At 41.5% G+C, this 13125-nt stretch overlaps 1 long non-coding RNA gene across 1 annotated transcript in view; it reads right to left on the reverse strand.

Moving 5' to 3' along the window:
* The window catches only part of LOC132768982 (uncharacterized), a 190553-nt gene that overhangs the window by 135588 nt on the left and 41840 nt on the right, over positions 1–13125 (reverse strand). Inside the window, exon 2 of the long non-coding RNA XR_009630773.2 lies at positions 2177–2241. This is a non-coding gene — a long non-coding RNA (uncharacterized lncRNA). The remainder of the gene's footprint in view (positions 1–2176; positions 2242–13125) is intronic.

Raw genomic sequence — 13125 nt, forward strand, 5'->3', positions numbered from 1 at the left:
AGAGGGATTTATTGCCTATGTGTGATGAGGAAGATAGTGGGCACCAACGGGGAAGAACTTAAAGTCCGATGAAAGGAGAACAAATGAAAATGAGGGAGGACTGGATCATACAATCCACTCCTGACTCCTCTCTTAACTTAAAGATACCTCTCAATATTACTGTTTGATAAGGTGCCAGGACACAGAGATGCTGTTTGGGGTGCAGATCCTATATAGAATACTACAACTGTTTCTATTCTGATGACAGTTTATTTCAAAATAATGGAAGAAACTTGATATGTGGATGACAATTGCACAACTGGCAATGGAGTGTGAGGTGGGTGAAGAAAGTTCAAGCACTCAGCTGTTTTGCTGGGTGTGAACATTCTCCTTCTTCTTCAGTGAGAAGATTAGTGTGGCATCTCCTTGGAAAGGACTCCAGATATGTCTGACTAATCCATTAGTGCCCTTCTTCCAATGAAGCCTTCCTATAGCTGAGAAGGCAATGTGCCGAGGAGCCCAGTAATGACTAACAGAGGAGACAATGTGGCCTAAAATGACTTGAGAGCACTAACACAGGAAACAAAGAACTTGAAACAAATTCTTGAAGGATTTCCCAAGGTCTCAATTACTTTCCACTTCTCAAAATGCTTTTGGTGATCTATCTATCTGTCTGTCTGTCTGTCTGTCTATTTATTTTATTTTTATTTACTCTCTCTCTGTGTGTATGTATGTGTGTGTGTATATATATATATATACACACACACACACACACATACATACATACATACACATACACACACTGCCTTTTTCACCCCTGAAGGAACTCAAGGCAGTTTACAACATATTAATGGCAAAAATTCAATGTCAACATACATGTAGAAAAAAATCATGATAACTAAACAGTAAGATAACTAAGACTATTTAGTAGTACCACAATTCAAGAGAGATATTGACAAGCTGGAATGTGTCCAGAGGAGAGTGACTAAAATGATAAAAGGTCTGGAGAACAAGCCCTATGAGGAGCGGCTTAAGGAGCTGGGCATGTTTAGCCTGAAGAAGAGAAGGATGAGAGGGGATATGATAGCCATGTATAAATATGTGAGAGGAAGCCACAGGGAGGAGGGAGCAAGCTTGTTTTCTGCTTCCCTGGAGACTAGGACGCGGAACAATGGCTTCAAACTACAAGAGAGGAGATTCCATCTGAACATCAGGAAGAACTTCCTGACTGTGAGAGCCATTCAGCAGTGGAACTCTCTGCCCCGGAGTGTGGTGGAGGCTCCTTCTTTGGAAGCTTTTAAACAGAGGCTGGATGGGCATCTGTCAGGGGTGATTTGAATGCAATATTCCTGCTTCTTGGCAGGGGGTTGGACTGGATGGCCCATGAGGTCTCTTCCAACTCTTTGATTCTATGATTCTATGATTCAATTTCCAGACATTTTCTCTGAAATCATTTAATATGATCTGTGGCAGGCATGTCTGAACATATAGTAACATCATGACTTTTCCTCCAGTACAGTGTTTTAAAGTCAGATATCTAAAGACTGGAGAATGATATACATGAATTGCTACCACAGCAAAGTCCCCTTAAATTTCCCCTATTGGCAGTTATTACCACATCAGTGAGCAATTTGTTTGCTGTGATTCACCAAGCAGAGGAATCACTTGTTCTGCAGGCTGACAGATCATACTTTCAGTAGACTTTGTTTTGACAATTGAGGGTGAGTCTACCCTGGTCAATAAAGCTGGGGCCGGTCTGGAGCATTTAGCCTCTCTCTGGACTAGCCCTGGAGGCAGACAGACACACCCAGACAAACCCACAACAATGCCGTGTTGGTGTCCAGCTGATCTAACTGGGCTGAGGCCATACTGACCTAGCTGGACATCCACCTCACAGTTTTTGTTTCCACCACTGCTCCAAGTTTCATCCAAGTTCCTAGTTATCATGAGCACCTCTGCTGATGTCAGAATGAGATGCCTTTACAACCAGAAATGAGGAGATGAGATTGCAGGGGAAAGGTGATGATATTGTGTCAATCTGATCAGTGGATCAGGTCAAACTGGACCCAATCCTGCTGTCCCAGTCCCAGTATACTCCTGAGTTTCCAGCAAAGTCTTGAGTGTTTCCTGATTTCATCAAAAAGCAGAACAAAGTTGGAATAAAGCAAAAAAATAAATAAACAACAATAATGCTCACCAGAAGTTGGCGATTGTCATGGGGATAGCCAGCAATGGATCCGAGTTGAGCCCACTTCTTCTTGCCTACATAGAATCACCATGATAAGGTTAGCAAGAGAAGCTAGGTGGTGGTAAGCTCAGTCTGCTAGAATGGAAATGAAAGACCAGGGGTTCTCTTCAACCGTCCTCAAAAGTGGCCATGTTCAGAGGTTGCTTAAGAATATGTTATTTATATAAGGGTCATCTTGCTGAAAACAGGTCTGCTTCTTCCCTTACCTACTATGCTCTCTTCCATCCCTCTCCTCTCACCTCCCAGCAGAGTTCCCTCTCCCAGTCTATGCTAGGCCTGCTGCCTGTGTGACACGCATCCCTGCTGTTTAAAAGAAAACAACAAAGAGCCTCTTCTGGAACAAGCCCTCCAGGGTGGCTGTGGCTGAGGAAACAGAAAACCATTCTTGAAAACTAATATTATATTTTGGGTTTATGCCTCATAGGTGACTGAATAATGCCAGTGTTCCCTTGAGAAATATGTTTTCTTGTCATTCTGTATGCCACTTACATGCTGTGGCAGTTCTCCTGGTTGGATTCCTCAGGCACTGCTTTACTTAGAATAATAAAGAGAATTTCACATACCGCCAACCCTCTTCTCACTGCCATCAAGTCACAGTTTCCCTCTTTAACATGTAGGGCTGTTGTCTGTTTTGTTGTTGTTGTTATTGTTTTATTATTTTATTTATTTTTATCCTACTTTTTTCTTTGAATGGAGAGCAAAAGCAGCTATCTCAAGTTTCTGTTAACCAGTCAGGAGAAATGTTCATACATTTAAGGTGGAATCAGGTGTCAAACAGGGATGTGTTATTGCCCCAACTTTATTCTCCATCTTCATCACTATGATACTTCATCTTGTTGACGGGAAGCTTCCCACCGAAGTGGAAATCATCTATCAGACAGATGGCAAGCTATTTAACTTCAGCAGACTGAAAGCCAAAACCAAGATTACAACAACATCTGTTATAGAACTCCAGTATGCTGATGACAACATCGTCTGTGCGCATTCAGAAGAAGACCTACAAGCTACTCTAAACACCTTTGCAGAAGCATATGAGATGTTCGGCCTGTCATTGAACATAGAGAAAACCAAACTGCTCTTCCAGCAGTCACCGGCCAATCCCTCTCGAATGCCAGAGATATAGCTTAATGGTGTAACATTCGAAAATGTTGACCATTTCCGCTACCTTGGCAGCCACCTCTCCACCAAAGTCAACATCAACACCAAAATACAACACCACCTGAGCTCTGCAAGTGCAGCATTTTTCCAAATGAAGCAAAGAGTGTTTGAGGACTGGGACATCCGTAGGGATACCAAGGTGCTTGTTTATAAAGCTATTGTCCTCCCAACCCTGCTCTATGCCTGCAAAATGTGGACTGTCTACAGACATCACATGCAACTCCTGGAACGATTCCATCAGCGCTGCTTTTGGAAAATCCTGCAAATCTCTTGGGAAGACAAGCGGACAAATGTCAGTGTGCTGGAAGAAGCAAAGACCACCAGCATTGAAGTGATAGTCCTCTGCCATCAACCTCATTGGACCGGCCACGTTGTCCAGATGCCCGACCACCATCTCCCAAAGCAGTTACTCTACTCTGAACAAAAGAATGGAAAACGGAATGTTGGTGGACAGGAAAAGAGTTTAAAGATGGCCTCAAAGCCAACCTTAAAATCTCTGGCATAGACCCTGAGAACTGGGAAGCCCTGGCCCTTGAGTGCTCCAGCTGGAGGCCAGCTGTGACCAGCAGTGCTGCAGAATTCAAAGAGGCATGAATGGAGGGTGAAAGAGAAAAACGTGCCAGGAGGAAGGCATGTCAAGCCAACCCCGACCGAGACCACCTTCCACCTGGAAATCAATGCCCTCACTATGGGAGACAATGCAGATCAAGAATAGGGCTGCACAGCCACCTATGGATCCACAAGAATACTGATCATGAAAGAGGCATGAATTGAGGGTGAAAGAGAGGAACGTGCCAAGAGGAAGGCACGTCAAGCCAAACCCAACTGGGACTGCCTTCCACCTGGAAACCAATGCCCTCACTGCGGGAGACGATGCAGATCAAGAATAGGGCTCCATAGTCACTTACAGACCCACCCAGGAGGGTTATCCTACTTGGACAGTGAGGGATTGCCTAAGTAACTCATACAGTGTTGCATTCTAACTTCCTTTCTGCATGGAAGTTGAGTCAACATGCTCATTGCATGAAAATTCAAATGTTGCTTTGTAGAGGTTGACCAAAGTCTGAGGGGATGGGGGGAGGGGCATGGATTTCAGATTGCAGGAAAAATACCACCCAGTAAAAAGTAAAGGTTTTCACTTGACATTAAGTCTAGTTGAATCCGACTCTGGGGGGTGGTGCTCATCTTCATTTTTAAGATGAAGAGCTGGCATGACTGTATGGAGTGCCGTTACTTTACTGCCAAACCAGTACCTATTGATCTACTCACATTTGTATGTTTTTGAACTGCTAGGTTAGCAGAAGCTGGGGCTTTTTAAATTTTAATCAGGAGAAACAACAATATCCAAAAACCAAGAAATCTCTGGCCCTGCCCAAAGACCCTTACACTGAAGGAGACTGACACCACTTTAAAACCACTTCTTTCCATAGGATCCTATTGTTCTGCAGCAAACCCCATAGGATACAAGAGACAGCGATCGAGGTTAAAACCATTTATTTCCATGGAATCCTATGGTTCTGCATCAAACCCCATAGGATACAAGACACTGCTGATGGTTGGGCAATGAAACAGGCCGAGAAACTATTGATGGCTCCCATCACACCTGTTTTTGAAAGGTAGGAGCTTTGAAAACGATTGCTGGCCCGGGTTCAGAGTTCCCTCCTTTCAGGACATTTCTGCCTCTTTTCAACCCACAGTGAGCTCCGTGCCTCTCCATGCTTGAAAAGCAGCTGAAGTGTCACATGAGGGGAAAATTTCTCAATGTGATGACATTAATTGCCAGTGTTCCCTCTTTTCAGGACACTTCTGCCTCTTTTCAACCACAGAAGGCTATGCATGACAGCAATAAATAGTTTAACTCAGGGGTTCACAAATTTTTTAAACAGAGGGCCGGGTCACAATTCCTCAAACTGTTGGAGGGCCGGATTATAATTTGAAAAAAAATGAATGAATTCCTATGCATACCACATCTCTTATTTGTAGTGCAAAAATCACTTAAAAACAATACAATAATTAAAATGAAGAACAATTTTAACAAATATAAACTTATTAGTATCTCAATGGGAAGTGTGGGCCTGCTTTTGGCTCATGAGATAGGATTGTTGTCATTGTTATTGTGTGCTTTCAAGTCATTTCAGACTTAGGTTGACCCTGAGCGAGGGCTGGGTAAATGACCTTGGAGAGCCGCATCCGGCCCCCGGGCCTTAGTTTGAGGACCCCTGGTTTAACTCATGTGATGAGCTCAGTCAGTGCCTCTCCATGCTTGAAAAGAGACTGAAGTGTCCAACACTTGGGGAATTTCTCAGTGTGATAAGGTGGATACAAAAGCCTCTACCTATTTACCACCAATCTAACTACTGAGGCCAAAACATACCTACTTCCATTCTAAATACAGAAGCTAATTAGACTAACAGACTAACACTTACATCTTTAGGCTTGTTTTCTGCAGCTCTAGAGACTAGAACACAGAGCAATGGATTCAAATGGCAGGAAAAGAGGTTCCACCTAAACATTAGGAAGCACTTCTTGAAGATAAGAACTGTTCAGCAGTGGAATATGCTGTCTCAGAGTATGGTAGAGTCTCCTCCTCTGGAGGTTTTTAAATGGAGCCTAGATGGCCATCTCTCAGGGGTGCTTTTATTGGGTGTTTTTGTGTGGTAGAATGGGGTTGGACTGGATGTCCCTTGTGGTCTCTACCAACTCTATAATTTTATGGACAACTGATCCAAGGTTGATTTTGTATTGCAGCTTTTGGAAATGGTTAGACTTCTCTACCATACGTAATGGAAGTAAGTTAAACTAAGAGTACATGAAAAGCTGTGTCACTGCCACTCTTTAGTATATGCCACCTGAAGCTTCCCTTGTTAAGCAGTAGCTCAGGAAAACTGGAATAGAATGTCCTTGGGTACACATCTGTCAATATTTCCAGGACATTAATATCTTCAGCCAGTCTTTATTGCAAATCCAATGAAGTTCATGGAACTCTTCTCCCACGACCTTTCGAAAATCACTGCGTATCACCCATACTTTGGCAATAATAATAACTTTATTTATATCCCACCACCATCTACCAAAAGGGATGCAGGGCACTAACAAAATAACACAACAAAAGTGCAACACAGAACACATGTAATACAAAAAAAATGCCAAAAAAATTCAATAAACAGCACCAATTAACATAAAATAACAACTAACAAGATTAACAGAAGCAGCTCAATTAAAGTAAAAAATGTAAGTAATAAAACACAACAATAGATTATAGTTAAAAAAAACCACGTCATATCATACAACTGAATAGGAACCCAGCCATAAAACAGGTTTAAAAGCCAACATTGAAAGACAGGGTAAAAACTTCTTGGTCATCCAATTTAACTGATATCTTAGCCTTTATCAAAGGCCTGCTGAACTAGCCACGTCTTCAGGTCTCTCTGAAAAGATTGAACTGTGTGGGGTTGCCTGATTTCCCTTGGGAGGGCATTCCAAAGCCAGGGGGCCACAACCAAAAAGGCCATCTCCCTCATCCTCACCAATCGTGCTTGTTCCACTAAAGTGGGTAAAATATGTGACTAAGCACAACTTCAGTGTGAATTTATGAAGTGGTGCTCACTAAGCTGTGAGCTTTGTAGGGACTAGAGGGAGAGGGCTGATCTAATATCCCTAAGGAGGGAATTCCACAGCTGAGGGGCCACCACTGAGAAGGCCCTGTCCCCACCAGTCAAACCTGCGAAGGAGGCAGGAATAAAAGCTGAGCCTCCTCAGATGATCTTAAGTTCTGAGATGGTTCACAGGGAGAGATCCATTCGGACAGGTAAGTTGGGCTTTATAGGCTAAAGCCAGAACTTTAAATTGTGCTCAATAGTAGATTGGCAGCCAGTGGAGCTGATGTAACAGAGAGGTCATATACTCCCTGTACGCCACTCCGGAGAGCAATCTGGCTGCCACCCATTGGACTATTGGAAGCTTCTGAACAGTCTTCAGAGACAACCCCATGTAGAATGTGTTGCAGTAGTATATTTGGGATGTAAACAGAGCATGGACTACCAAGTCTGCAAAGTCTGACTTCCCAAGACTTGAAATCTGTCAACTGCTGTGTCAGCATCATTATTTCTTCACATGGGGCAAATTTCAGTGGATTCTCTGGTTCTACGGCAGCTTTGTCACAGAGCCTGATGGCTCCCATCACATACTGGAGAAGTGCTTCTGGTGCAGCTCCATGGTTAAACTACTGGGGAACCAGATGTGTTGCCAAAAAGAGCCACCAGTGGCAACACAGGAGCCTTCCCATGGTTGCATTGCCCACAATGGGACAAGCCAGCCAGCGGACATTTCCCCCATGTGATAAGTTGAGGGGAAGCCGGAACAGTGCTAGGCGTGGAGTGACAGGTCCCCACGCCCCTGGACATGTACTGCCAGAATCGCCATGATCCTCTGAGATTCCAGCAGCACATCTTTAAAAGGTCTGAAGTTCTAACACTTCTATAACAAATTAGATCCTTGCAGAATCCCTGCAAGAATTACCTCCCTCCACTCTTCATAATATAATTTCTTTCTATTAGATTAAATAAAGATTAGCTGGGATGGGGGGGGGGGGGGGGTCCCACAAGGATTCATAATTGTTTATCTAACCCCCAGAAAAGGCACATCCAGGCAAATATCTTTTTACCTAGCTTTAATGCCTAGGGCATTCATTCCGCTTTCCTCAGCATGAATTAGTTTGCTAATGAAGATGGGGATTTTCCCTTCTGCATCACCTCCACTCCTCTCACCTTCTTTTGATTAATGAGCATTTCACATTTTTTTAGGTGTACTGTTCTCCCGACTAACGTTCATGACTCCTCAATCCCTCATTCCTTACCTTTCACCTGCTGCCTCCCCCTTGTTTTTTTTAAAGGACTGAAATGCAGACGCTGTGAAGTGCCTCCCAACCTTTCCTTGCTATCAGCAGAGCCAGAAAGTGGGTACGATTAATAATTGCTCAGTGACTAGTCTGCAAAGCACACTGAGAACTGATCATCATGCTGAGATTGTGGCAGATGCAAGTGCTCAACCGTTGCGGTACATCCAAGGGAAACATGGTGTGGTACGTGACAGCATACCTTGAGCCTAAAGGAAGATGCACTTAGAATGAACTGTGGGCACTTACAGATACTGCATTTCCAGAGGTGCCATTTAGAGATGGCAGAAGAGACATCCTTTCTCCCTCTTATCTGGCATTTTGAAACAAACCAAAACAAGAGTCCGAAAAAACTCTACTGTGTGATTATTTCTTTGGGCCACCCATATTTCCTATACCAAATCACTGTTTCTACACCCTAAATTACTACTACTATAAATAATTAAATGATCCAGTATATTATGAATACTCACTGCAACATCAAATTTCCTTAAGACAGGATTTGCCTAAAGCAGTTTCAGAATCACCTGGATACTGTGCTTGCATAAAGACATCTCACAGAAATTAATCTGGTGCAGCTATAGAAAGTGAAAGGAGAAACTATGTCAATAGACATCTTCACCCCATGCATCTCTACATACATCCCAATATGGAACACAAAGAGTGAAGCAAAGTGCAAATGTCCACAGTCCAGTGTTTAAATTAGTATAATATATGGACAAATATCTCACTGCTTACAAGGTACAGAAGTTCAGGATTATTCCTTAGTTAACCATTTTCATGTTTTGCAATAGATAATATTTTAAAGTGCCTAGTTCGCATTTTAGACCACTAAGGGTATATATAAGCGTAAGAATAAAATTAGTGAAGCACAACTTCTAGACCAGTGGTTCGCAACTCTACTACTCGAAATGTTTTGGACTTCACAAACACACCTATTGGTTATTAATAGCCAATCTTTGCAAACCATCAGAATTAACTTTCCTTGTGTATTCTAGAAAACATAACCCTAAGCAAGCACTTGGTCTTCTCACCAAGGACTCCATGACAGTTTGGCATTCTTCTCAGGAAGCAAAGAAACCAGTAACAGCAGAAACAAAAGAATACTTTTGTGTCATTTTCCAATAATTTCTACAAGTCTGAAAACATTTCTCTGGCTTTGATATCGGTCTGATTTTGACCCTAGCAACTTAGAAGGTGAAGGCCTTCTTCTTTCATTCTCCTTTCTGGGTGGCACAACAGAGTTATCTCCATAAAACTGAACCATTTCTCTCATCTTGTTTTGAAGATAGGAAAATGAGATAAGGATGGGATAAAATGTGGGGGTTTTTTTCCCTTCGGCCATCAGAGTGCTGTCAATGAACCCTTCAAGGTGACTGGGTTGCTCAAAGGGAATGAAATACTACACGTGCTTCCAGTAGAAAATTTCCATTTTCATTCATATGTCTTTTCAAAAGATGGTACCTGCCAGTAAAACACAGTACTAGCTGTAGCATCCAACTGTGTTGTGACACACTCTTGCATTGGAGGAAAGGGATAATTCCAGGTCAAGACCTCTTTCTCTAAAGATGTGTTAATACAACAAATGATAAGAGTAAGGAAATTTAAAGGACAAACAAAACCCAATGTTGTGGTTCGGCCAGATGAAAATTAGGGCTTTGGGGGTTTGGTACCTGATGATTCTCTATGTGAGCAAACAGAGGGGGAAACAGAAGGAGTTTTAGAGCAAGATGGTTCTCTAGCTGGGGGCTATGTTTGCATTCCTTTACTATCTTTCCTTTGTTCTTTTCTCTGGATGCCTGAACTTCTACAGATTCAACTGATGTTTTAAGTTACTGCAATGCTAGATGTCTAATTGAGAATGGACCAGAACTCTTTTATTCATTTTGATGCCCCTCCATAGCTGAAACCCTGTCTTCTACCTCCTCACCCATTTCACAAGGCAACAGGATGGCTAGTCTATGATCACATGGGCTTCCGATAATCTTTTCCTTTCGATAAACATATTTTAGGTTCTTGTATCACTTCTATATTTAAAGCAAACATTGCTGATATTGTGGGAAGTCTTGTGTATGTGTTTTTGTCAACGTTGTTAGTCTTCATATCATTTCTGATTTATGGTGCTCGTAATATTGCTTTTCATTATTCCTAGTCCACCTCCTAGTCAAATCACTACATCACACTGGCTACATGTACATTGGATTAATTACCTACCATGCAAAAATTTTGGAAGTAGCAGGATGCATTTCTGTCTGGTATGCCCATAAAGATTGAGTGCACACTTGTATGGGCATTTGGTTGTAGAAGCTAGAATAACCATGCACAGAAGTGGTTGGCAGTATTGCAGGGCTGCTTTATTATCCATATAGAAATTAAAATAATCATAAATATAGGAGGAATATATATAGATATATGAGAAAAGCAATTTACCTTGTGAGCCCAAAGTTTGGGTTGGGGCTGGAATTATTGTTGTCAGTGTTTCTGTTGTGCTTCCTTATAACTTTTAGAGGCACACAAAAATTGATCTTCTCAGATAATAGAAACATTCATTACAAACTAACAGTTCAAGGCTCTGTGGCTTTTTAAATCCCTCACAAGTATGGAAGCAAGGCCACTGCCTAATTGTGTTCCACAAGCTTCAAATTTAGTGTTAAATACATCTTAAATGACTTGTGTGCTTTCGACTAATTTACCCCTTGCCTTTGTAATAGCCACAAAACTATATTTGATTTTATACTTAGCTTTTCTTTTTAAAAAATACACTAATCTGATTGCCATCTTCATTTCAAACCAAGTCAGGTACTCATTCATTCACCTCTGCCCTAGTGAATAGTAATTGAATGTCACCTGTTGAGCATAATTCGATAAAACCCTTGGCTGTCATGGTTAGACTCAAATGACTGCCAGTAATTAAATCTCTCTGTGTGTGTATGTATGTGTGTGAGTATGAGAATTGTACCTAAATGTAATTAGGGTTTTTTTTATGCATGCAGTCATCCTCTGCAGTGAGGGTCAGGTTCTTTCAAATTCGGAACACTGTGAAGCAAAACAGGGAAAGGCAAAATTAAAATAACCAACTGCATCACAGCAAACAGGACAACTAAAACATCCACATGTCTCTGTATGAAGACATGAATAATACTGTTCACCTGTGTTGCAGCCAGCCATAGCTATTTCTGTTACACAGAAAGGCAATGAGCTTCAAGGTAGAACTGGTGAATAGCCAGATGTGATTGTTGGCGGATCTAATTTAAAGGTAACCCTTTAAAAACAATAGATGAAATCCCAGTAGCATCTGCCTACTGGAGAAATCCATCTGGATAACTTTGGCCCAGGCAGAGGCCATGCATTTCATTCTGGCTGGAGACTTCTCATTTAAGATGAAATGGAATTATACTTTTTATTTCCTGCAACTGGTCGTCTGCATACAATAATAATCATTACCATTTTAAACTCTTGGGATCTTATTCCCATAGGAACTTATTCTAGCCTTCATTATTTACACATCTGCTTGTTGAGACTTGAGTTTAAGAGGATTCACAATAATACTGTAGCCATGGGCTAGCATCCTATTAATGCCAAATGTATGCAAAAATTTCCAATATGCCTATCCTTTTTGAGGGACTAAAGACATTGGGTATTCTCTTCTTCCTTCTGAAGTAGCCAGGGTTCCTTCTGCACCCACCAGAGTTACTATATAGCCCTGGTAACCTCCACCCCATCTCACATGGCCATTTCATGCCTTGTGAATAATAGGCAGGATCTGAATCTGGTTATGTATCTATAGCCAGATCTGAAGATATTACAGCAACATGGAAACCTCCATAAGACCCTGGCAGGTTGTGTACAGGAAATGCTTTTTTCTATGCAAATAAATGTGTGAATGTATGCAGAAAAAATCATCAATATTTTTCTATGCAGGAAACAGTTCTTCTGTGCAGAAAAATGCTGCTTACTGACCAAATGTGAATTTTGTTCAGAGTTAGTCCTAAACTACAAAGATTCTTATCAGCCCAGAACACTTCTTATCAGGATTTTGCACAACTCAAAAACATATTTTTCTCAAGTTTTTATTAGCTTTGGATATTCCCTCCATTCCAACTCCGCAGATAAAGAAAGAATATCCCGTTTAAGAAGGAAAAGGAGGAATAACTGCTTGACGCCTTTGACAAGTTGCACTAGCAGTCCATTTGGAAGTTACCTTTGTCAGTTAAGTTGTCTTTGTCTCCATTGAAAGAGACAAAGGGTGCAATCAGATTTCTTCTGGTAATAAAATACAATGTTTCCACTCAATTCCCTGATTCCTTTCATCCTCCAACTGCTTCTCCTGTTTCTCTGCTCCCTTCCCACAAACCATACAATTAGTATTAAACACCGCCGTTTTGTCCTATTAACACAAATTGCCCTCTCTGGCGATGAATTAGACAGTTTCCACCAGGGATTTCCCCTCTGTTTTGCAATTTCATTCCTGTGATCAGTACAGTCTGTGTCGTTTCACAGCTCCTCAGGGATAGAGTGGGAGGGTAAGCACAAGACAGTTATTAGCAGATCCTTTGAAGACCTGGATATTGTGAATTAAACTAGTGATTAACTCCCTTCGCACCAATCAAGCTGGCTCCTTTCCACCATCTCTTCCTTCTTCTCCCTACCAAATCTCTAGGGATTTTCAAGAATGGAAATCAGTTTCTAAATCATATGTTTCATATTTATTCATGCATCTAAGCATCTTTTGCATTTCCTAACTACATACCTCCACCTGTATCTCCCTCTATATATAGATGTGCATGTTTTCAATATATATTGAAATATATTTTCAGTATATATAGGTGTGTATGTTAGTTGTCTA

The sequence above is a fragment of the Anolis sagrei genome, chromosome 2 (assembly GCF_037176765.1).
Source record: "Anolis sagrei isolate rAnoSag1 chromosome 2, rAnoSag1.mat, whole genome shotgun sequence".
NCBI classification, from domain to species: domain Eukaryota; kingdom Metazoa; phylum Chordata; class Lepidosauria; order Squamata; family Dactyloidae; genus Anolis; species Anolis sagrei.